Source organism: Tenrec ecaudatus (assembly GCF_050624435.1).
Source record: "Tenrec ecaudatus isolate mTenEca1 chromosome 1 unlocalized genomic scaffold, mTenEca1.hap1 SUPER_1_unloc_13, whole genome shotgun sequence".
Taxonomy (NCBI): domain Eukaryota; kingdom Metazoa; phylum Chordata; class Mammalia; order Afrosoricida; family Tenrecidae; genus Tenrec; species Tenrec ecaudatus.
In genome coordinates, this window is record NW_027457553.1 from 3086675 (window position 1) to 3113086 (window position 26412).

The window sequence follows — 26412 nt, forward strand, 5'->3', positions numbered from 1 at the left end:
CGAAGCTAGCAGATTCTTCTGTGGGCTTGACGTCAGGCAATGGCTTATGATGGAGACATCTCACACAGCTTCCCCACTGGTAAGTACCAGACAATGGCCACTGGTGTTTGCTGGGACTTTAAGGGGGACTATTGTCAGCATCTGCATGTGGCCTCTACATCACACTTCCTCACAGCAAGGCGACTGGACTCCGAAGGTCTTGTGCAGAGAAGGAGCCAGGTGGGAGTTATATTACCTCAGAAGTCACAACGCACATCAACTGCCATATTTTACCCCTGGAGAGCCATAAGGCCGGCGTGCGTTCAAGGGAAGAAACATAAACTCCAACTTTGGATGGGGAATGACAAGATTCTGGAAGACCTTGTAGGGAAGAAGCAATCCCTGGAAGGCATTTTGTGAGCTACAGTCTGCCCCAGGACATAAACCTTAACTGGGAAACTCAATGATAGCCTTGCACACTCTGGCTGATGAGTTCCAGTGACTTTCTTTGAAGGAAGGGAAGGCAAATTTGGAAGGGAACCCTCAGAAGCCCCCAAGTGACCTGAATCCGCACTTTGGCAGACATCCACTGAGCATTCCTTCCTCCTTCAGGGATTAAGCTGGGGGAGAGAATGGTTGCTGGGAAGACAAAAGGAATTGACTAACACTCTGGAATTACATCACTCCCTCTCTTTGTTCATTTTTCACTATTCTTTTCTTGTGTTGAATTTATCTTGTCCTTACTCTCCCCTAGGACCTTCCACTTAGATATGGGGTTGGGGTGAGGGGTTGATTGATCTGTGCTGAAATCAGGGAGGGTGGTAGTAATAGAAGGATCACCTTACTCCCCCATAGTTTCCATAGCAACCGGGACCAATTGGTGGGTTCAATGGGCAGATAAATGCCGCATTGTGGGGTTCGGTGCTTGGTGGAGGTGAAGGCTGACGTATCTAGAGTGGAGAGAGGAAAACAGCCTGGTGGGCAAATGTTGTTGGAGATGGCTTTGAGACTAGCCTCTGCTGGTCTCTTGCTCCTCACTCTCCCCTTGGTAGTGGCATGTGTGTGTGTCCCCACCTGCCATCCCTTCATCCCCACTTGGAGCCCTTCCGGCTATTATTTCCTCATGGCAAAACTGTCAGCTCATCATCCTGCTTTCTTCCATTCATGCTTCTTTAGCTGTGTGTTGACTTCTAAATGGAGAGAATCAGAAAAGTCAAGTCCCCTCCCCACAGGGCCTTTGCTGAAGGAGACAGCCCAGATCTGTGCTGCAATCTGGGTACGGAATCTCTCCTAGCTCACTCTCCCACTTCTCCTTAACAGGTTTTTCCTGCCACTGCTCCTGGCTGGATGGGATGGAGTGTTCAAGTGATGCCACAGAAGTCACAGCAAATGAACCAAGGGACTCGGCAAAGACCATTCATGAGGTGGAATATGCTATAAGCTCTTGAATGGGAAGCCACCATTCTGGCAGTGAACATGGTCCTATGGACCCTCCTCGTTCTAAGGCTTTAGTGCAGTCCTACCTGACTGAGTGCTCCCCAAGTGAGTTCCTCCTGAAAGTGAAAGAAGGCTTATCCTTCTTTAGCTTTGAAGCTACTCCTTCTTCACCTGGTGGATTCATATATTGAGGATCTTCGCTTCCTGATTCCTGAGCTCAACTGTGCTGACTGATAGCTTCATGGCCAAGGACACTGACACAGCTCTGTATTCTCTATTCACTCTCTTTGTTTCCCATTGGTTTCCTTTTGTCTAATTGTGGAAAAGAAATCCCTGGGGATGGTTTGTTTTAGAGTAAAGTTCTTCCAATTCCCTAAAGGAGGGTATAGAGAAATGCAAAGTTAACTGGAGTCTCTCCAGCACACACTGGAACCCCAAGGGGGCTGCATAGGTCTCAATCAAAGGTGGAGGTCTGCTGCCTCACCCCTAGACAGGGAACACATCATGGGCAGGAGCCAAGTGCTGTTTCTATCTGGACCTTCAGGGACTTCGCAGTGCCTGGCTCATAGAGGAAATGAAAAATGCTTGTTTCTTCTTAACAAGTCAGAGATTTACTATTGTTGTTAGGGTCGGTCCTGTTGGTTCCCACTCATAACAACCCTATGTCAAACAGAACACAATGCCACCCGGTACCATCATCACAATTGTTCTCATGTTTGAGCCCATTATTGCAGCCCCCATGTCCATCCATCTCATGAGAGCCTTCCTCTTTTCTATTGCCCCTCCACTTTACCAAGCACGATGTCCTTTTCCAGGGCCTGGTCTCTCTTGACAGCATGTTGAAAGTACATGTCCAAAGGGTGGTAAAATCTGGCCATTCTTACTTCTAAGGAGCATTTGGCCTGTGCTTCTTCCAAGACAAAATTCTTGGTACTTCTGGTAGTCCATGATACTTTCAATGTTTTTTTTTCTTTCCCTAGCACCATAATTCACATGCATCGATTCTTCTTTGGACTTCCTTATTTAATCTCCAAATTTTACATGCATAGGAAGTGTTTGAAGATACTATGGCTCGTGTCAGATGCACCTTAGTTCTCAAAACAACATCCCTGCTTTTCAATACTCTAAAGAGGTCTTGGGAATATTTACCCAATACAATGCTGTGCATTTTTTAAGCTCTTGACTGTTGTTTGCATGAGTGTTGATCATGGATCCAAGGAAGAGGAAATCCTTGACCACCTCACAATTCTACATCTAAGCATATACCTCAAAGAAAAACAAACAGAAACTCAATGAGATAGTGCTATACAAGTTCACTGCAGCACTACCCACAAGAGCTGAAAGGTGGCTATTACCAAAATGCCTGGCCTCCAAAGAATGGATAAACCAAACCAAAATATCTAAGTCATACAATGGAATATTATTTAGCCTTTAAAAAGGAATGATGCTTTGGAACATGCTACACCATGAAGGGACCTTGAAAACCTTCTGCTGAGTGAAACAAGTCAGATCAAAATGAGACATTGATATGAAATATGCAGAATCCATAGGCAAATCCGTAGAGACAGCAAGCATAGTCACTGTTGATAAGGGCTGGGTGACGAAGGCAATGGAGAGTGACTGGTTAATGAGCACTGACTGCGTCTCCATGCAGAGTGATCCAAATGTTCTGGAAATAGATGGGGGTGATGGTTGTACATCATTTGGAATGTTCTTCACTGGATTGTACAGGGAAAAAGAGAAAATGCTCCGCTTATGTCACTGCCAGAAAAGAGGAGGTGTGGGAGCAAGGTTATGTGTCTTTGTAGTCAGAACTCCAGAGCCTCGGAGCACTCTGCTGGTTTTCTTTAGATGCCTTTCCTCCCACATACCCAACAACCCGTTCCCCTATTTTAGCATTGAAAGTCCCTCCACCCAGGCCAACTGGTTTGATCATGTATTCGACTTGCATGCAGCCCCTCCCCTCTCCTGATGGGTAGCCTCAGTGAAGGCACTGACAGGCTCAGAATCTTGGTTTCCTGACCTGTGCGTGTGCTGGAAAGTTTACATGGGATGATAAATAATAACACTGATCGCAATGAACAATTATAAGCACTTACTATGGGCCAGACGTTGTTCCTCAGTGCTTCTAGCAGGCACACAAATGCTATGTCCTTGGGGCCTACAAGAACTCAGATTCCACTTCAGCAGATCTGAAGCAAGCTGTGAGAAATGGAGTTTCTAACTGTGACAACAGTGAGGACCAGGATTCTAAGAAGGACTGAGGCATTCAAATGACCGTGATGGCAAAGACCATGTATTGAGTATACTGTGGGTGGCCAAAAGAATGAGCAAATCAGTCCTGGAGGAAATCGAACCAGGACATTCTTCGAAGAATGTTCCTAGAAGATAGAATGGCAAAATTTTGTCATGCTGATTTTGGACATGTCATTAGGAAAGACCAATTGCGAGACGAGAACATCATGTTTGGTAAAATAGTGGATCTGGGGAAACTTTTCATGACATGGACTGGCACAATAACCGCAACAATGACCTCAAACCTGCCAATGGGCAGGAAGATTGCATAGGATCTAGCAGTAATTTGTCCTATCCGGCATAAGGTCACAAGGAATCAAATTTGCTTTGCTGGCGACTAACAACAACAAGGTCTTTCTATCATTCAATCTCAACCTCGAACACACAACCTAAGAACTATTTTTCACTTCCCTTGTACACACAGCAGAACAAAGGGGGTTCAATGATTTTTCCGAGGTTATAGAGCTAGAAGGACATAGAGCCAAGACTGGACAATGGAGCGATTTGACACCAGAGACATTAATCTTAAGCAGGACCTTTGTCTCCCACAAAGATCATATGCATATCCATAACGGACTTGGCACAAGCTCTTCCACATGGCAACCTTTCAGCAGATAGTTGCTATCTTAGTGCCATCTAGTTGACACCAAATCAGCGACTGTATAGGGCAGGGTAGAACTGTCTATGTGGGTTTCTGACACTAAATATTTACAGCCGTAGAAATCCTCATCTTTCTCCCACAAAAGTCCGTATGATTGTTATTAATTGGGTCAGAAGTCACTTTAATGGTGACCAAATCCTTCCTCTTCTTGGATTCAACATTATACTCCACTGCTTCTAATAGCTCCTCTACCCAAACCAAAACAGGCATGAGAGAGTTGATTCTGACTCATGGTGCCTTATGTGTGGATTCCATAGGACTTTCAAGACTATAGGCTTTAAGCAGGTTTCCAGGCCTTTCCTCCATGGTGCCCCTGTGTGGGTTCCAACTGCCAATGATTTGTTGAATATTTGAGTGGGGAAATCTTTGCCCTCCTCCAGGAACTCCAATACCCTTGAAGCTCTCTATTCACAAAGGACTGTCCTTCCAACCTAGTCACAGAGTGCTTGTCTTCTCTCTCTTGTTTTCCTTTTCATCAAGTTGTTTGGGACTCCCCAGGAGTTGGGTCCCAGGGACATATTTCTATGTCCCTGTCATCTACAACATGATCATGATAAATGGAGAAAATACTGAAGTGATCAGTGCTAACTTCTTGCTGCGATCCACAATTAATGATCACGCGAGCCCCAGTCAAGAACCCAAAGGATGTATTGCATTGGGTAAATCTGCTCTATGAGACCTCTTCCTTTTTAAATTTTTTTGCAGCTGCGAAAGAGAAAGGGGAGATGGGCTCTTCTCCCAAGTTGGCATCCCTGCCAGGGCACCTCCTACTCAAATCTGCCCAACTTCACTCCCGAATAGAATTCCCTGCTACTCCTGTAGAACTGCCCCATGGAAGGACCAATGGTCTAAAGGTTCAGAATGGATAAGACAAGTGCCAAAAGCCATAGCCTAGCCCTTCACAGCCAGAGTGTGACCCTACAAGGGCCCCCACAAACAGACACTTTCTAGGGATCTTAAATTGTTGGGGCTTAAGGGGAGGGGTGTGGGGCTCTAGCAAGCTAGGATCCCATTCCAGGCTGTGGGCACATATCCCGAGCCCTTGATGGGGAGGCCTCACGTACCAGTGGGTCCAATGGAGTTCTGGGTATATGGGCCTGTGGGAGGGAAGCCAACTTGGGGGCAGGACCAACCCAGAGCATCCCAAGTTGGATGGGGTGCAGGGGCCTGGGCAGGGTCCCTCCTCCTTTCCATCCCTCATGACCAACCAGACTAACAAAGTCTTGGGCAGGGAGGGGGCCTGGAGCAGGACCAGGGTTGGGACAGGGGGCCTGGAGTGAGGTCTCAGGTGGGTGGGCCAGGCAGGGCAGGAGTTCTGGTGCCTGGGCAGGCACCAGGTGGGCTGCAGACCCACATCAGGGGTCATGTTGGCAAGGCCCAGGTGGGCAGGAGTCTGGGATAGGGCGGGGAGGCCTCAGGAACCACACCAGGTCTGTGAAGCCCTAGGCCTTGCCCATCAGGTCATTTTGGCGCATGGAGGTGGTGCGGCTCTGAGACTGGCTCACTCAGTGCTCAGAGCTTGGCCTGCTCAGGTCCTGAGCCCTTGGCCTCCACAGGAAGTGCTGGCTGGCCTCTTGCCTTGTCCTCAATAGTGGCTCCAGCTGCTGCCAAATAGGCCAAGGCTTAAAGGGGCCATGGGCTTCCACCTGTGTGCCCCGCCTCTTCATCCTTAAAGGGGCCATGCGTTGCAGCCACAGACCTCTTTCAAAAGTGTTCTCCAAAGTGTTTAAGAGCAAGGATGTTACCTTGAAGCTTAAGGTGTACCTGACTAAAGCCTCCTGAGTCATATATTCAATGGTCTTGTATGCATGTGAAAGTTGGACATTGAAAAGGAAGATCAAAGAAGAATCAATGCATTTATATTGGGATGCTGGTGAATAATATTGGAAGTACTATGAACTGTCAAAAGAACAAACAAATTTGGGTTAGAAGTACAGCCAGAATACTCCTTAGAAGCGAGAATGGTGAGACTTCCCCTCACGTACCTTAGACATACTGTTAGTGAGAGATGAGTCCCTGGAGGAGTAAGGACATCCTGCTAGGTGAAGAGAGATAAGCGAAAATGAGGAAGACCTTCAGTAAATGGATTGACACAGTGGCTGCAACAAGGGGCTGAACCATAACAACTATTGAGAGGATGGTGCAGGACTGGGTGGTGTTTCGTTCTGTTGTCCATAGGGTGGCTAGGAGTTGGAATTGACTCAATGACATCTAAAAACAGAAACAAAATCTACACCCACTACTAACAGGACAGGAAGTTTTCCAACCCCTCTCATCTCTCAATCCCAGGAACAGAGATGCCACCTTCCTTCTAGCTGTATAACCAGTATCTAGAACAGAGCTCAACGACAAAGTGCCTAACAAACCTGAAGTAGCTGTTACTTAGCTCCATGCCTCATAGGTCTCAGTTCCCCAGCCCCAAAACAATAACATCGGTGTTGTTGTTTGTTGCCATCAAGTTGATTTCTACTTACACCTGCCTCACAGCTGCCTACCTAGTAACCCACCTTATGAAAATAAGGCAGAAGAATGATTCTTTCCCACGGTGTCTGCACACTATGACTCACCACTCTGAAGGCACTGTCATGTAAATGTTGAATGGCTAGCTGAAAAGTTGACAGTTGAAACCCACCAGCTGCTTCAAGGTAAAATAATGGGGCTGTCTGTTCCAGTAATGTTGTACAACCTTGGAAAACTTACATAAGGAATTGACTGGACTGCAATGAGTTTGCTGTACCTGGAATGATGATGCGACCAGAGAAAGAATGAGAGGGAAGTCTGAAAAGAAAGCACTGCCCTGCCCTCCATCTGGCAGTTTTGTGATTTTTTTGCAGCCGTTGGTTCGAATAGAACAAGGAATAAAGAGGCGGAGGGCATGGCAGTCGAGCGCTATTTGCCATTCTGACCAAGTGCCACTGTGAGAAAAGGGGGAGGGTAGGGTTGATCTTGGTCTTGGTCAAAGTCCAAGAAAATATTTGCATTTCCAGAAAGTGGGAGGTTTCCCAAGCCAGGGTAGTAACAGGAGCTGCTAGCTCTCACATCTGGCCCTGTGGACCCTGTTCAAAGAATCTCCTGCACTGGGTAAGAGGTTGGTGGTTAGGCAGAGAGACAAAGAGAGAGAGTTGAACTTCCTCTGGTTGTGTCTGGTCTGAAGGGGTTTGTCGACAGGCATCCTGGCTCTTTCCCAGCCTGAGTCCTTGAGCCTCCTCAAGTCCACTCTCCCGCTTCCCCGGCCCCCCACAGGGACACCTTCAAGAGGTCTTCCTGTACCCATATGTGGATTTTGGCTTTTCCTTCTTTTGGCTCTGCTCAGTGGCAGGGCATTTGAAGGGTGGTTGTGGGCTTTGTACAGTTGTCATTAGCATAAATGCGTGATAATTTCCTAAATTTCTCCTCCCGCAGCTTTAGGCTGTGTTTCCAAACTCCCGGTCCTCACAGAGGCTCTGCAGAGGGGGCAGTGGCTCTGATTCCACCTAGCAGTTCCTGGTTGAGCACATGGATGTCCCATCCCAGTCTAGCCATGGCACCAGGGATCACGGTGCTAGGAGAGGGGCAAATGAGTCCTCCAAAGGAGATATGTACTGACCACAAAAGTGACACACTTATGGTTATCTACTAATTGTACATGGTGGTGCTTGGCCCTCTCAAGGTGGAAACATACAAATTAGCCTATGCCTCTTCTCTAAAAGCAAGGGTACCTGCTTGTGACATGAGGTTTTGGAAAGTTCTTTCATGGGCACAAAGAAGGGTGGCTGATCCAACCCTTCAGCAGCTTAGAGTAGTGTCCAGAGATCTAGTGGTGAAATGGGGTAGAAAGCTGCGGGGCGCTAGCTAGGGAGAGAATACGGAGTAATTTGAGCCAGAAAGAGTTATGAATGGGAGGCAGAATGAATATAGAAGGGATCTGGGAAATGAGTTTGGATCTATCTACCTCTTGAAGGATCTCACCCTTCTCTTTTCTCAACTGCTTCCAATGCAGCCTCGATCTGCCTGCTCTGGGCTTCCAAACCACACAAGCAACAATGCAGACACACGCACTCACAGGCACGCATACGCACATGTACACATACATGTACAAATACACTCCGAAGAAGCAAAACCTACTTCTGGTGAATCCAGCCAATTCAGATGCATAGCAATCCCAGAGGAAATAGTAGAACTTCCTGTGTGGGTTTCTGACACCATAAATTTGTCCATTGTCAGACGGCCTCATCTTTCTCCCTCTCAGAACAGCTAGTGGGTTTGAACTGCTGATCTTGTGATTAGTAGTGAGATGCTTAACCCACAGCATCACCAAATCTCCTTAGCAAGAAGGATATTACCACAATCACCACCACCTTTTTCCTACTTTTCTGGGGGTTAGGGAAGGAAAGAGTACTGTTCAGCATTCGACTCCCTTTAAAGAAAATGGGAGGTCCAGGGTGATGACAGCAGATGGCTGGAACATTCCAGCCTGGCATCCTGGGTCACCCGGAAAGATTCTCCCTTGTGGGCTCTATGAAGCAGTCACACTCAAAGACCACAGAACCTCGTTCTCAGCTGTCAGCTCGGGTCTTGGGTTTCTTTGGACCTGCTGGTTGGAGAGGGGCTGCTCGATGGAGAGCCTCATCACCTAGCATCATGGCTGCTCCGACATGATACCTCTGAGTCATGTAATTTATATTTCATGCACAATTGAAGCAGCTAATGGTGTCATTCTCCAAGGGGGAAACAAGTTGTTACAGTGTGAATTACATTGCAGGCGTGTGCCCTTTCCTTTGTCCCCAAGTGCCCCAGGGGAAGTTCCCAGGTAGCCATCTTGTGAGTGTACAAGAGAGTGGACAGGCCCCAACGTGTCAGGGCTAAGTAGTGGTGGCAAGGCCAAAAATGCTTTCTCTGACTTCTTTTTGTGTGCATTGAGGTGGTGGAAGTAGAGGTGGCAGCTAAAACTGCCCAGTGGTCTCACCATTTTTTTCTCACCTGTACGTGTGGGACTGGGCAGAGCTAGAGTGTGACTCTTCAGTTCTCATGCTAACATTGATCGATATTGGACAGTGGAGATGATGTGTAGGGGAAGGGATGCAAAATCCAACCACTTGTAGTCAAGACATCAGCAGAGTGTCGAGCTAAGCCTGTAGTCTCTGAGGTTGGTCTGCTGGGATATGAATTCTAGCTCCCCCTTTGATAACCTGGTCACCTCTGGGCTAGATTGTTTCACTTTTCTGTGCAATCATGTCCTCACTCTCTCACTTCTCCCTAATAGATTTTTCCTGCCTCTGCTCCTGGCTGTAGGGGATGGAGAGTTCAAGTGATGCCACAGAAGTCACAGCAAAAGAACCAAGGCACTTGGCAAAGACCATTCATGAGCTGGAATATGATAGAAGCTCTTGAATGGGAAGGCACCATTCTGGCAGTAAACATGCTCCTATGGACCCTCCCAGTTCTAAGGCTTTAGTGCAGCCCCACCTGATTGAGTTCTTCCTGGGTGAGTTCCTCCTGAAAGCGAAAGAGGGCTTATCCTTCTTTATCTTTGAAGCTATGCCTTCTATACCTACTGGATCCAGATATTGAGGATCTTCGCTTCCTGATTCCTGAACTCAACTGTGCTGATTGATAGCTGCATGGCCAAGGACCCAGACACAGCTCTGGATTCTCTGTTCGCCATCTTTAGCCACCATTGGTTTCCTTTTGTCTAATTGTGCAACAGAAAACTCAGAGGATGCTTTATTCTAAAGTTCTTCCACTTCCCTAAAGGCGGGTATAGAGAAAGGCAAAGTTAACTGGAGTATCTCCAGCACACACTGGAACCCCAAGGGGGCTGCATAGGTCTCATCCAAAAGTGGAGATCTGCTGCCTCACCCCTAGCCTGGGAACCCATCATGGGTAGGGGCCAAGTGCTGTTTCTATCTGGACCTTCAGGGTCTTCGCAGTGCCTGGCTCATAGAGGAAATGAAAAATGCTTGTTTCTTCTTAACAAGTCAGAGATTTACTATTGTTGTTAGGGTCGGTCCTGTTGGTTCCCACTCATAACAACCCTATGTGAAACAGAACACAACGCCACCCGGTACCATCATCACAGTTGTTCTTCTGTTTGAGCCCATTACAGCAGCCCCCATGTCCATCCATCTCATGAGAGCCTCCCTCTTTTCCATTGCCCTTCCACTTTACCAAGCATGATGTCCTATTCCTGGCCCTGGTCTCTCCTGACAACATGTTGAAAGTACATGTCCAAAGGGTGACAAAATCTGGCCATCCTTACTTCTAAGGAGCATTTGACCTGTGCTTCTTCCAAGACAAGTTTATTGGTGCTTCTGGTAGTCCATAGTACTTTCTATGGTTCTTTTTTCCTAGCACCATAATTCAAATGCATTGATTCTTCATTGGCCTGCCTTATTTAATCTCCAAATTTTGCATGCATAGGAAGTGTTTGAACATACTATGGCTTGTGTCAGATGCACCTTAGTTCTCAAAACAACATCCCTGCTTTTCAATACTCTAAAGAGTTCTTGTGAATATTTAGCCAATACAATGCAATGCATTTTTTAAGCTCTTGACTGCTGCTTGCATGAGCGTTGAACATGGATCCAAGGAAGAGGAAATCCTTGACCACCTCACAATTCTACATCTAAGCATATACCTCAAAGAATAACAAACAGAGACTCAAAGAGATAGTGGTATACAAGTTCACTGCAGCACTACCCACAATAGCTGAAAGGTGACTATTACCAAAGTGTCCGTGGCCAGAAGAATAGATAAACCAAACAATATCTAAGTCATAAAATGGAATATTTTTCCGCCTTTAAAAAGGAATGATGTTTTGGAACATGCTACACCATGCAGGGACCTTGAACACTTTCTGCTGAGTGAAACAAGTCAGACCATAATGAGATTGATATAAAATATGCAGAATCCATAGGGAAATCCATAGACAGCAAGCAGAGTCATGGTTAATAAGGGTTGGGTGACGAAGGCAATGGGGAGTGACTGGTTAATGAGCATTGACTGTGTCTCCATTCAGAGTGATCCAAATGTTGGCCTGATCCTATATTCGGTTTGCATGGAGCCCCTGCCCTCTCCTGAGGGGTAGCCTCAGCAAAGGCACTGACAGGCTGAGAATCTTGGTTTCCTGACCTGTGAGTGTGCTGGAAAGATTAGATGGAGCAATAAATAATGACACTGATCACAACCAATAATTATAAAGCACTTAGTATGGGCCAGACGTTGTTCCCCATCCGTGCTTCTAGCAGACACACAAATAAAATGCCCTTGGGGCCTAACAGAAACTCAGATTCCACTTCAGCAGATCTGGAGCAAGCTGCGAGAAATGGAGTTTCTAATGAGGAAAACAGTGAGGACCAGGATTCTCAGAAGGATTGAGGCATTTGAATGGCAGTGATGGCAAAGACCGCGTGTGGAGTATACTGTGTGTGGCCTGGAGAATGAGCAAATCAGTCCTGGAGGAAATTGAGCCAGGACACTCTTCACAGAATGTTCCTAGAAGAGAGAATGGCAAATTTTTGTCATTTTGGTTATGTCGTTAGGAAAGACCAGTTGCGAGAAGAGGACATCATGTGGATCTGGGGAAACTCTTCATGACACGGACTGGCACCATAACCGCAACAATGACCTCAAACCTGCCGATGGCCAGGAAGATGGCATAGGATCTGGCAGTGATTTGTCTTATCAGACCTACGGTCAAAAGGAGTCAAATTTGACTTACTGGAGACTAACAACAACAACAACAAGGTCTTTCTATCTATTGATGCATTCAATCTCAACCTCAAAAACACAACCTAAGCACTATTTTTCACTTCCCTTCTACACACAGCAGCGCAAAGGGGGTTCAATGATTTGTCCCAGGTCATGGAGCTAGAAGGACATAGAGCCAGGACTGGACAATGGAGCGATCTGACAACAGAGACATTAAACATAAGCAGGGCTTTGTCTCTCACAAAGATCATAGGCATAACCATAATGGACTTGGCACAAGTCCTGCCACATGGCAACCTTTCAGCAGATAGGTGCTATCTTAGTGCCATCCAGTTGACAGCAAGTCAGCGACTGTATAGGACAGGGGAGAACTGTCTGTGGGTTTTTGACACGAAATATTTACAGCAGTAGAACTCCTCATCTTTCTCCCACAAAAGTCCCTATGATTGTTAGTAATTTGGTTAGAAGTCACTTTAATGGTGACCAAATCCTTCCTTTTTTGGGATTCAACATTATACCCCACTGCTTCTAATAGCTCCTCGCCCCAAACCAAAACAGGCATGAGAAAGTTGATTCTGACTCATGGTGCCCCCATGTGTACATTGCATAGGACTTTCAAGACTATAGGCTTTAAGGAGGTTGCCAGGCCTTTCCTCCATGGTGTCCCTGGGTGGGTTCCAACGGCAAATGATTTGTTAAATAGTAGTGTGTGGAACTGTTTGCCCCCCTTCAGGAACTCCAATATCCTTGCAGCTCTCTATTCACAAAGGACTGTCCTTCCAACCATGAGCTCAGAGTGCTTGTTTTCTCTCTCTTATTTTCTTTACATCAAGAAGTTTGGGACTCCCCAGGAGCTGGGTCCCAGGGACATATTTATATGTAATTATGACCCTGTCATCTACAACATGATCATGATAAATGGAGAAAAGACTGAAGTGATCAGGGCTATCTTCTTTCTGGTGTCCACAATAAATGATCATGCGAGCCCCGGTCAAGAACTCAAGGGATGTATTGTATTGGGTAAATCTGCTCTTTGAGATCTCTTTCTTTTTTTGCAGTTGGGAAAGAGAAAGGGGAGATTGGCTGTTCTCCCAAGGTGGGGTCCCTACAGGGCATCCCCCTCTCAAACCTGGCCAACTCCACTCAGGAATAGAGTTCCCTGCCACTTCTGTAGAACTGCCCTGTGGAAGGACCAATGTCCTAAAGGTTCAGAATGGAGAAGACAAGTTTCAAGAGCTACAGCCTAGCCCCTTACAGCCAGAGTGTGACTCAACAAGGGCCCCCAGAGGCACTTTCTGGGGATCTTAAGTAGTTGGGGCTTAAGGAGAATGGCATGGGGCTCTAGCAAACTAGGAGCCCATCCCAGGCTGGGGTTACATATCCCAAGCCTTTGATGGGGAGGCCTCAGGTAAGCAGTGGGCCCAATGGAGTTCTGGGTATGTGGGCCTGAGGGAGGGCAGCCACCTTTGGGGCTGGACCAACACAGGGCATCCCAAATGGGATGGGGTGCAGGGGCCTGGGCAAGGTCCCTCTTCCTCTCCATCCTCCATGGCCAGTCAGGCTAACACAAGGTCTTGGGCAGGCAGGGGGCCTGGGGCAGTGCCCAGATGACCCAGGGGCTAGCTGGGCAGGGGGTGTTTCCTGGGTAGGCTGAGGGCCTCGGGCAGGGTCTTTGTGGCAGGCCCAGACCCAGGTGGGCAGGGACCTGGAACAGGGATCTCAGGTGTGTGCCCGGCCTGGACTGGACCCAGGGTTAGCAAGGGCCCTGATGCAGGTTCCTGGGTGGGCAGCAGGCCCATGGCAGAGTCTTGGTGGTGAGCAGGCCCAGGGTGGGGGCAGGGGGTCTGGAGTGTGGTCCTGGGTGTGTCAGCTGGGCAGGGCGGGGATCCTGGTGGCTGGCCAGGTGACTGGTGGGCTGCAGACCCACATCAGGGGTCATGGTGGCAAGGCCCTACATGGTGGGCAGGAGTCTGGGAAGGGGCAGGAAGGCTGCACAGACCACACCTGGTCTTTGAAATCCTAGGACTTGCGCATCAGGTCATTATGGCCCATGGAGGCAGTGCGGCTCCGAGGCTGGCTCACAGCCTTCAGAGCTTGGCTCGCTCAGCTCCTGAGCCCTTGTCCTCTATAGGAACTGCTGGCTGGCCTCCTGTCATGTTCTCAATAGGCTCCAGCTGCTGCCAAGTAGGCCAAGCCTTAAAGGGGCCATGGGCTTCCACCTGTGCGCCCCTCCTCCTCACCCTTAACGGGGCCGCGTGCTGCCGCCAGAGACCTCTTTCAAAAGTGTTCTTCAAAGTGTTTAAGAGCAAGAATGTTACATTAAGTTGCACCTGACTAAAGCCATCTTAGTCATATTTTCGGTGGCCTTCTATGCATGTGAAAGTTGGACATTGAAAACGAAGATCAGAGAAGAATCAATGCATTTGAATTGGGAGGCTGGTGAAGAATATTGAAAGGACTATGAACTGCCAAAGAACAAACAAATGTGGGTTAGAAGTACAGCCAGAATACTCCTTAGAAGCCAGGATGGTGAGGCTTCCCCTCACGTACCTTGGACATACTGTTAGGGAGAGACCAGTCCCTGGAGGAGGAAGGACGTCCTGCTTGGTGAAGCAGAGAGGCAGTGAAAATGAGGAAGAACTTCGGCCAATGGATTGACACAGTGGCTGCAACAAGGGGCTCAAACATAACAACAATTGAGAGGATGGTGCAGGACAGGGTGGTGTTTCATTCTATTATCCATAGGGTGGCTAGGGGTTGGAACTGACTCAATGACATCTAACAGCAGAAACAATGTCTACACCCACTACTAACAGGACAGGAAGTTTCCCAACCCCTCTCATCTCTCAACCCCAGGAACAGAGATGCCACCTTCCTTCTAGCTGTATTCCCAGTATCTAGAACAGAGCTCAGCAATGAAGTACCTAATAAACCTGAAGTAGCTGTTACTTAGCTCCATGCCTCATAGGTCTCAGTTCCCAAGTCCCGAAATAATGACATCAGTGTTGTTGGTTGTTGCCATCAAGTCGATTTCCAGTTACACCTGCGTCACACCTGCCTACATAGAATCCCACCTTATGAAAATAAGCCAGAACAATGATTCTTGCCCACGGTGTCTGCAGACTATGACTCACCACTCTGAAGGGATGTCATGTAAATGTTGAACTGCTAGCTCAAAGTTGACAGTTCAAACCATCAGCTGCTTCAAGGAAAACGATGAGGCTGTCTGTTCCAGTAATGTTGGACAATGTTGGAAAACTTACATAGGGTCTCCATGAGTTGGAATTGACTGGACAGTAATGGGTTTGCTGTACCTGGAATGATGATGCGACCAGAGAAAGAACGAGAGGGAAGTCTGAAAAAGAAGCACCGACCTGCCCTCCATCAGGCTGTTTTGTGATTTTTTGCAGCAGATGGTTTGAAGGGAACAGGGAATGAAGAGGCGGAGCGCATGGCACAGTTGAGGGCTATTTGCCATTCTGACCAAGTGCCTCTGTGAGAAAAGGGGGAGCGGAGGCTTGACCTGGGTCTTGATCAAAGCCCAAGAAAATATATGGATTTCCAGAATGAGGGAGGTTTCCCAAGTCAGGGTAGTAACAGGAGCTGCCAGCTCTCACCTCTGACCCTGTGGGCCCTGTTCAAAGAATCTCCTGGACTGGGTGGGAGGTGGGTGGTTAGGCAGAGAGACAAAGAGAGAGTCGAACTAGGAACTCTGGCTCTTTCCCAGCCTGAGCCTGAGCCCCTGAGCCTCCTCATCTCCACTCTCCCCCTTCCCCGGCCCCCCACAGGGACACCTTCCAGAGGTCTTCCTGTACCCATATGTAGGTTTTGGCTCTTCCTGCTTTTGGCTCTGCTCAGTGGAGGGCATTTGAAGGTTGTTTGTGGGATTTGTACAGTTGACATTAGGGTAAATGCGTGATCATTTCTTAAATTTATCCTACTGCAGATTTAGGCTGTGTTTCCAAACTCCCTGTCCTCACAGAGGCTCTGCAGAGGGGACAGTGACTCTGATTCACCTGGAATTTCTTGGTTGAGCACAGGGATTTCCCATCCCAGTCTAGCCATGGCACCAGGAATCAGGATGCTAGGAGAGGGGCAAATGGGTCCCCAAAGGAGATGTGTAGTGACCACAAAAGTGACACACTGGTTGTCACCTACTAATTGTACATGGTGGTGATTGCCCCTCTCAAGGTGGAAACATACAATTTCGCCTATGCCTCTTCTCTAAAAGCAAGTGGACCTGCTTGTGACATGAGATTTTGGAAAGTTCTTTCATGGGCCACAAAGAAGTGTGGCTGATCCAGTGTCTCAAGCTGATTTAGAGTAGTGTCCAGAGAGTTCGTGGTGAAAGGGGGTAGGGAAATGTGGGGAGCTGGCCAGGGAGTAAACACGGAATAATTTGAGCCATACAGAGTAATGAAAGGGAGGCAGAATGGATATGGAAGTAATCTGGGGGACGAGTTTGGATCTGCCTCTGTGGGTTTCTGACACTATAAATTTGTCCATTGTCAGACGGCCTCATCTTTCTCCCTCTCAGAGCAGCTAGTGGGTTTGAACTGCTGGCTTTCAGATTAGTAGCGGGATGCTTAACCCACAGCATCACCAAAACTCCTTAGCAAGAAGGATATTACCACAACCACAGCCACCACCCCTTTTTTCCTAATTTTCTGAGAGATAGAGAGGAAAGAGTGCTGTCCAGCGTTCGACTCCCTTTAGAGAAAATGGGAGGTCCAGGGTGATGACAGCAGGTGGCTGGAACATCCCAGCCTGGCATCCAGGGCCACCCGGAAAGATCCTCCCTTGTGGGCTCTGTGGAGCAGGCACACTCAAAGACCATAGGACCTCGGTCTCAGCTGTCGGCCTCGGGGCTTGGGTTTCTTACTTCCTGCTGCTTGGGGAGGGGCTGCTCGATGGAGAGCCTCGTCACTTAGCATCATGGCTGCTCAGATGTGATACCCCTGAGTCGTGTAATTTACATTTCATGCACAATTGAAGCAGCTAATGGTGTCATTCTCCAAGGGGGGACAAGTTGTCATAATGTTAATTACATTGCAGGCGTGTTCCCTCTCCTTTTTCCCAAAGTGCTCCAAGGGAAGTTCCCAGGTAGCAGTCGAGTGGGTGTCCAAGAGAGTGGCTTTGGCTCTCTCCAAGGTGTCAGGGCTGAGGAGTGGTTACAAGGCCAAGAATTCTTTCTCTGACTTCATTGTGGGTGTGGTGGCGCAGTGGGAGTAGAGGTGGCAGCTAAAACAGCCCAGTGATCCCCCCATCCTTTTCTAACCTGCGCGTGTGCAATCGGGCAGGGCTGGAGGGTGCCTGTTCAATGCTCAAGCTAATTTTGCTTGATAGGGAACAGTGGAGATGATGTGTAGGGAAAAGGAGGCAAAATCCAACCACTCTTAGTCCAGATATCAGCAGACGGTAGAGCTAAGCCTGTAGTCTCTGAGGCTGGTCTGCTGGGATTTAAATTCCAGCTCCCCCTTGGATAACCTGATTACACCTGGGCCAGATGGCTTCACATCTCTGTGCATTCGTGTCCTCACCTATAGACGGGAGCTGATGCACTCACTACCAATGGGTCAGTCAATTCCAACTCATAGTGAGCCTGCAGGACAGAGTGGAACCATTCTAGAGGTGTTCCTATAAGCTGTGACTTGTCCTGGAGAAAATTGATGCATCATTCTCAGGGGAAGCTGCTGAGGGTTTTTCTGAGCTTGTGGTAAATTGTCAAGGGCTTCTCTATTGCCCCACCAGCGCTCCACTTAAAAGGGTTACAAAAGCCACCAAAACCCCACTGCTCTTGAGTTCATTCAGACCCATAGCAACTCGGCAGGATAAAGTAATAACTGTCCCGGCAGATGTCCAACCCTGAACACCTTTATGAGAGCTGACAGCCCAATATTGATCCCGAAGAACAGCTGGTGGATTTGAACCACCGACATTCTGGTTAGCATTTCTAATGCTTCACCCACACCACCATCAGTGGGATGAAATGAGTGAATGTACATGCAATGCTTAGAACACTGGTACATAACATGCACTTAGTAATTGTGAGCTATTGTGGTAGGAGGGGAGTCCAAAAACCAAACCAACTCACTGCCATCAAGTCCACTCTGACTCACCATGACCTGAGTTCTACCCTATAGGACAGGGTCCAACTGCTATTGTGGTTATTTGAGACTGTAACTTGGTAGGAGTGGAAAGCCTCATCTTTTTCCCTGAGAGTGGCTGGTCGTTTTGAACTGTTGACTTTGGGATTAGCAGTCCAATATGTAATCACCCACGCCACTATTAAATGAGAGCAACGAGTTTCTGACATTTTCTGTGAGGTGGTAGAATTATTTGTCATTTCTATATTTGAATACGGTAAATCGACTGAAACACAGCAATGGTCATGACTTTACAAAGAGAGGAGAGATGTCAATTTTAAGGATATATAGAGCTGGAAGTCAATCCTGGATAGTACAAATGGTGAAAACACTTGGCCATTAACAGAAACGTAGGAGGCTCAAGCGCACCAAGAATACCTTGGAAGAAAGTCTGGCCATCTGTTTCTGAAAGGATATGCCCATTGGAAATCCTATGAATTGCCATGAATCACAATCAACTCAGTGTCAATTGGTCATTTTAAATTTCAGGATGGTTCCTGGGCAGAAAGAAAACATTCTAAGTTGTCTATTGAAGAGGAGGTTTGTGAGAGCACCTGGCCCATTCAAACACAACTGATGAGGAACCTCGGTGGGGCCACTGTACACAGAACAGGCCATGCTTTCTCCACATCTGGTTTTGCTGGATGCTGTCAAGTTGGTTTCAACTCGTGGGGACCCTACATACAACCGAAAGAAACACTGCCTGCTCCTGTGCCAGCCTCACAATTGTTATGTTTTAGTGTGTTGTTGTAGAAACTGTGTCCATCCATCTTGGTGAGGGTCCTCCCCTTTTGGGCGCCCCTTTACCAAGCATGATGGCCTTTTCCATGATGTTCCTCCTATAGCTCCTGATGCCCAAGGATGTGAGATGAAGTCTAGCCATCCTTGCCTCTAAGGAGCATTCTGGATACACTTCTTTCAAGACAGATCTTGCTCCTCAACTGAAATTCTTGCAGAGAGAGTGAAAACACACCTGATTTTCCTAGAGTCTCGTTTCCCAAAGTGGGCAACACCACCCACCTACTGGGCACAGAAAAATCCAGAGATCTACAAAGCAGATATCTACATTTTATCCTGGATGGTGGGCTATAGTACAAAATTCTTTCATTGCTGGGGGGTCCTGAGTAATTTCTTTTTCTGAAAAGAGGGCAGTAGGCAGAATAAGTTTGGGAACCTTTGGTCTGGAGCAGGAGCTGGAAACCTGTTTTTCTGCCAAGGACCATGTGGTGATTGATAACATCATTCATGGAGCCATACAGGTCAAATATTTAATGAACTCACCCCTAAGGTGATGGCTACAAATGCTTCTCTTTGGTGAGATGTGTGATGCTGGCAGGTATTGATGATTTGGGGAGCCATATACAGCACTCGGGCCAAACGTTGTTCTAGGGTAGTGGATCTCAACTGGTGGGTCACGACACCTTTGGGGGTCCAATGCACTTTCACAGGGGTTGCCTGGTGCATCACAGTAACAAAATTACAGTGATGAATTAGAAATGAAATAATTTTTATGATCAGGTGTCACCACAACCTGAGGAACTGTATGAAAAGTCACGGCATTCGGAAGGTTGAGAAACACTTGTCTAGGGAATGGTTGGGATCTCTATGTAGGCTACACATGAACTTCATAGGCAGTCAGGCAGCATATCACTTGCGTTTCATTGGAGAGGAAAGAACTATTGATCATGTTTCAAGGACAAACAAATCTGGAAGGAAAAGCTGTTGTGGCTGAAACAAAACATAAAACAAACTCTTGAAAGATTTCTGTATGCTAGAGATGAATTGCAATCAAGAAAATTAAATGATATCTGTTAGGGGTCCAGCAGAAAACAAACCATACAGAAGGTTTAATTAAAGAGAGTTTAATGAAGATTATTCACAGTGGTGGGGATGGGCTTAAGAAAGCCAACAAAAGATAGGGAGGCCCTGAGGGTCTAACAAGAGCATAAAGCTGTTGCCATGTATCCTATGGAATTTTCTCTTCAGCTCTTTGACTTTGTCATTTCTTCCCATTGTCTTAGCTACTCTATGATATAGAGCAATTCTGACTCATAGGAATTTGATACTACTGTCCTCTCCCAATTTCCATTACTTTCCAACGTCATGTGTGTTAAAATATGCAGTATTTCATCAGATTTCCTATGCTCTAAACCAGTGGTTCTCAACCTTCCTAATTCCTTGGCATTATAATGAAGTTCCTGATGTTGTGGTGAACATCCATTCATAAAATTATTTTCGTTGCTACTTCATAACTGTAATTTTGCTACTATGAAGAAGATACCAACCCCTGTGAATGGGTAGCTCAACCCCCAAAGAGTTCCCGATCCACAGGTTGAGAACTGCTGCTCTAAACTAAGAGGTGTTTCTTTAAGATGTAGTTCAGTATATTGTTAGACGCCCAAGTCCTGTTGTTGCTGTTGTTAGGTGCCGTCGAGTGGATTTTGGCTCACAGCAACTCTATGTACAATGTACTGAAACGCTGCCCCGTTCTGTGCATTCCTCACAGTGGTTCTTTGCTTGCGCTCATTGTTGCAGCCACTGAGCTATTCCAAATTGTAGGGGCTGCCTCTCCTTTGCTGCCCTTCTACTCTACCAATATCTGTGTCTTCCTCTGGGACAGTACTTCTCAACCTTCCTAAATCCACGGCACTTTCATACACTTTCCTTTGTAGTGGTAGACCCCCAATCATAAAACTATATTCTTTGCTACTTCGTAACTCTCGTTTTGTTACAAGTTATGAATAGTGCCACCCTGTAAAGGGTTCGTCTAAGCCCCAAAGGGGTCACGACCCACATGGTGAAAACCACTGCTTTAAATTTAGAGGAGTTTCTCTTAAGGTCTATTTCACCATACTGTTAGAAGCTCAAGTCCATTTGTTGTTGTTGTTAGGTGCCGTCGAGTGGGTATGTCTCATAGCAACTCTACGCACAATATAATGAAACGCCGCCCTGTCCTGTGACATCCTCACAGTGGTTCTCTGCTTGCGCTCATTGTTGCAGCCACTGTGCTAATGCATCTTATTGGGGACCGCCTCTCTTTTCCTGCCCTCTCATATCAAGATTTGGGACATCCTCTAGAACAGTGGTTCTCAACTTTCCTAATGCCATGATATTTTCATACCGATTCTCATTTAGTGGTGAACCCCCCCAACCATAAAAATGATTTCATTGCAGCTTCATAACTGTAATTTTGTTACTGTTATGAGTCACGACACCCCTGTGAAATTTTCATTCCATACCCACAAAGGGGTCGCGACACACAGGTGAAGATCCCCTGCTCTAAACTAAGAGGAGATTCTCTTAAGATAGAATTCAGCAGACTAGTAGATGCACAAGTTCTGTTGTTATTGGTGTTAGGTACCATCGAGTGGGTTTTGGCTCATAGTAACTCTACGCACAATATAATGAAACAGTTTCCCATCCTATGCCATCCTCATAGTGCTTCTTTTGCTTGTGCTCATTGTTGCAGCCACTGTGCCAATCCAACGTTTGGGTAGCTGCCTCTTTTTTTGGCCTTTCTACTGTACCAAGAATTGTGTCTTCCTCTACGGCAGTGGTTGTCAAATTTCCTAATGCCATGACCCTTTCATATAGTTCCTCATGTAGTGGTGACCCCCATCATAACATTATTGTTACTTCGTAACTGTAATTTTCCTACAGTTATGAATCATTTCACACCTGTGAAAGGGTCATTCGATCGCCAAAAGTGGTCATGAACCACAGGTTAAAAACCGCTGGTCTAAACTAAGAGGAGTTTCTCTTAATATCTACTTCACCCTATTGTCAGAAGCACAAATCCTATAGTTATTGTTAGATTCTGTTGTGTAGCTTTCGACGCCTAGGAACTCTAAGCACAATATGATGGAAAGGTGTCCTGTCCTGCGCCATCCTCCCAGTGGTTCTTTTGCTTGCGCGGATTGTTGCAGCCACTGTTGTATTCCATCATGCTGTGGGCTGCCTCTTTTTGCTGTCCTTCTACTGTACCCAGATCTATGACTCCCTCTAGGGCAGAGGTTCTCAAACTTTCTAATGTCATGACTCTTTCACACCATTCCTCATGTACTAGTGACCCCCCCCAATCATAAAATTCTTTTCCTTATTACTCCATAACTATAAATTTGCCATTGTTATGAATCAGGTCACCCATATGAAATGCTCATTGTTACCTCCTAAGATGTTGTGACCCATAGTTAGAGAACAGTTACTCTACACTAAGAGTTTCCTTTATAGTCTTCTTCAGCATATTGTTAGAGGCACAAATCCTGTTGTTTGGTGCCTTCGAATGGGTTTAGGCTCATGCCAACTCTATGCACCATGTAATGAAATGCTTTCGCGTCCTGTGCCTTCCATACAGTGGTTCTTTTTTTCACACTCATTTTTGCAGCCACTGTGCTAATCCATCTTGTTGGGCACTGCCTTTCTTTCCCTGCCCTTCTTTACCAAGATATGTGTCTTCCTATAGAGCAGTGGTTCTCAACTTTCCAAATGCCACAACCACTTCACACCATTCCTCGTGTAGTGGTGACATCCAACCATAAAATATTTGCATTGCTACATCATAGTTGTAATTTTGCTTCTGTTATGGATCAGGCCACCCATGTGAAAGGTTCGTTAGTCTCTTCATAGGCGTCTCGACACACAGTTGGAGAATCAATGGTCTATACGAATAGGAGTTTCTCTTAAGGTCTACTTCAGAATATTCTTAGAAGCCCAAGTTCTTTTTATTATTGTTTGGTGCCTTTGAGTGTGTGTTGGCTCATAGCAACTGTATGCACAATATAATGAAACTTGGCCCCATCTCGTGCCATCTCACTGTGGTCCTTTGCTTGCGCTCACTGCTGCATCTATTCCATCTTGTAGGGGCTGCCTGACTTTTGCAGCCCTTCTGCTGTACCAACATTTGTGTCTTCCTCTAGGAGAATGTTTCTCATACATCCTAATTCTGCAGCCCTTTCGTACAGTTCCCAATGTAGTGGTGGACCCCAATCATAAAATTATAAAATTATATTCCTTGATATTTCATAACTGTACTTTTGCTACTGTTATGAATCAGGCCATCACTGTGAAGGGGTGTTTCGAAACACCCCCCACCTGAAAGTGTTCACGACCCAATGTTGAGAACCCTGCTGTAAACTAAGAAGAGTTGCTCTTAAGATTTACTTCAGCATATTGTTAAACACACAAGCCCTGTTGTTATTGTTGTTAAGTTCCACCGAGGGGGTTTTGGCTCATCACTTCTCTATGCACAATATCATGAAATGCTTCCCAGACCTGTGCCATCCTGACAGTGGTTGTTTGCTAGTTCTCATTGTTGGAGCCACATTGGGGGGTTGGGGGTCTGGCTATTTTTTGTTGCCCTTCTACTCTACCAAGATTTGTGTCTTCCTTTAGGGCAGTGGTTCTCAACCTTCCTAATGCCACAGCATTTTCATACCGTTCCTCATATAGTGCTGACTGCCAAATCATAAAATTATTTTATTGCAACTTTGTAACTCTAATTTTTCTACTGTTATGACTGGGCGACCACTATGAAAGGTTCATTCATGCCCCAACAGGGCTCGTGACCCAAAAGTTGAGAACCGCTGCACTAAACTAATAGGAGTTTCTCTTAAGGTCTACTTCAGCAATTCATAGAAGCACAGTCCTGTTGTTTTTGTTTGGTGCCTTTGAGTGTGTGCAGGCTCATAGCAACTCTATACACAATATAATGAAACGTGACCCCGTCTCGTGCCACCCTCACAGTGGTTATTTTGCTTGTTGTCATTGTTGCAGCAGTGGGCTAATCCAACTTTTGGGGGGCTCCCTCTCTTTTGCTGCCCCTCTACTGCCTTTTCATTCATTTCCTCAGATAGTGATGAACCCCCAATCATAAAATTATTTTCATTGCTACTTTGTAACTTTAATTTTGCTACAGTTATGAATCAGGCCTCCACTGTGAAAGGGTCATTTGAACCCCCCAAAGGCTAGCGAGCCACAGGTTGAGAACCACTGCTCTAAACTAAGAGGAGTTTCTCTGAGGATCTACAGCACCATATTGTGAAAAGCATGAGTCCTACAGTGATTGTTGTTAGGTGTTGCCCAGTGGGTTTCGACTCTCAGCAACTCTACGCACAAGATAATGAAACGCTGCCCTGTCCTGTGCCATCCTCACAGTGGTTTCTTGTCTGCACTCATTGTTGCAGCCACTGCGCTAATCTATCATCTGGGGGTCTGCCTCTCATTTGCTGCCCTTCTACTCTACCAAGAATTCTCTCTTCCTCTAGGGAAGTGGTTCTCAACCTTCCTAATGCCACGACTCTTTCATACCATTTCTCATGTAGTGGTGCCTGCCAAATCATGAAATTATTTTCATTGCTACATCATAACTCTAATTTTTCCACTTTAATGAACGGCTCACAGCCGTGAAAGGGTCATTCGTCCCCCAAAAGGGATCACAACCCTCAGTTTGAGGACCGCTGCGCTAAACTAATAGGAGGTTCTCTTCAGGTCTACTTAGGTACATTGTTAGAAAAACAAGTTCTATTTTTTTCTTGTGGGTTTTGACTCATAGCAACTCTATGTCAATATAATGAAACAATGTCCCGTCTTGTGCCATCCTTGCAGTGTTTCTTTGGCTTGTGTTTATTGTTGCAGCCACTGTGCTATCCCATCTATATTGTGGCTGACTCTATTTTGTTGCCCTTCAACTGTATCAAGAATTGAGTCTTCCTCTTGGACAGTGGTTTTCACATTCTTACTCACGACCCTTTCATCCAGTTCCTCATGTAGTCGTGACCAACCAACCATAAAATTATTTTTGTTGCTACATCCTAGCTGTAATTTTGCTACTGCTATAATTCAGGCCACCCCATGAAAGGGCTGTTTGACCCCCTAAGGAGACACGACCCACAGGTCGAGAGCCGCTGCTCTAAACGAAGGGGAGATTCTCTTAAGGTCTTCTTCAGCATATTGTTAGAAGCACAAGTCCTGTTGTTATTGTTGTTGGGTGCAGTTGAGTGGGTTTGGCTCATAGCCACTCTCTGCACAATATAATGAAACTCTCGGGGTCTTAAAGGCTTGAAGGCAAACAGGCTGAAATCTAGCTCGGAAGCAACAAAGCCCACAGAGAAGAAGCACACAAGCCTAAGTGAACACGAGGTGTTGAAGGGATCAGGTAGCAGACACCAAAGAACAAAAACCATTATTGTGTGATCACCTTCCCCACATAAACGCTGAAGATGAATGTGTGCATAAGTAAGTGTGGTGAAGAAGGCTGATGGTGCCCGGCTATCAAGCGATATAGCGTCCCGGGTCTTAAAGGCTTGAAAGTAAACAAGCAGGCCCAGAAGCAACAAAGCCCACATGGAAGCATCACACCAACATGTGTGATCATGAAGTGCTGAGGGGACCAGTTTTCAAGCAACAAAGGCGGGAGGAGGGATTATATCATCGTGAATGAGGGGAGTGCATAAAGGGGGATCAATGCCCACCTGTAGACAACTGGATATCCCTTGCGGAGGGGTAGTGGGAAGGAGATGAGTCACTCAGGGTTCAGTGTAGCAATAATGAAACTCACAACCTTCCTCTAGTTATTAAACGCTTCCTCCCCCCACCTCTCATGATCCCAATTCTACCTTGCAAACCTGGTTAGACCAGAAGATACACAGCGCGACAGATGGGAACTGGTAACACAGGGAATCCAGGACAGATGAACTCCCCAGGACCAGCGGTGAGAGTGGCGATACTGGGAGGGAAGTGGGTGTAGAAATGGGAAACCGATCACAAGGATCTACATATAAATTTCCCCCTGGGAGATGGGCAACAGAAAATTGGGTGAAGGGAGACGCCGCGCAGTGTAAGATAAGAGAAAATAATAATTTATAAATTATTAAGGGTTCATGAAGGAAGAGGAGCAGCGTGAGAGGGGGAGAGGGGAAAGGGGAAATGAGCTGATTCCAGGAACCCAAGCGGAAAGCAAATTTTGAGGATGATGAAGGCACGGAATGTATATAAGTGTGCTTTACACAATTGGTGTATGTATGGATTGTGATGAGTTGTATGAGCCCCAATAAAATGATTTTAAAAAAGAAAAAAAAAGAAATGTCTATAAATGAATGAAGGCAACATATGTACAAAATGCCTGATGCAATCAATATGGATTGCAACAAAAGTTGTAAGAGTCTCCAATAAAAGATTTTTAATAAAAATGTATATATAATAAATATT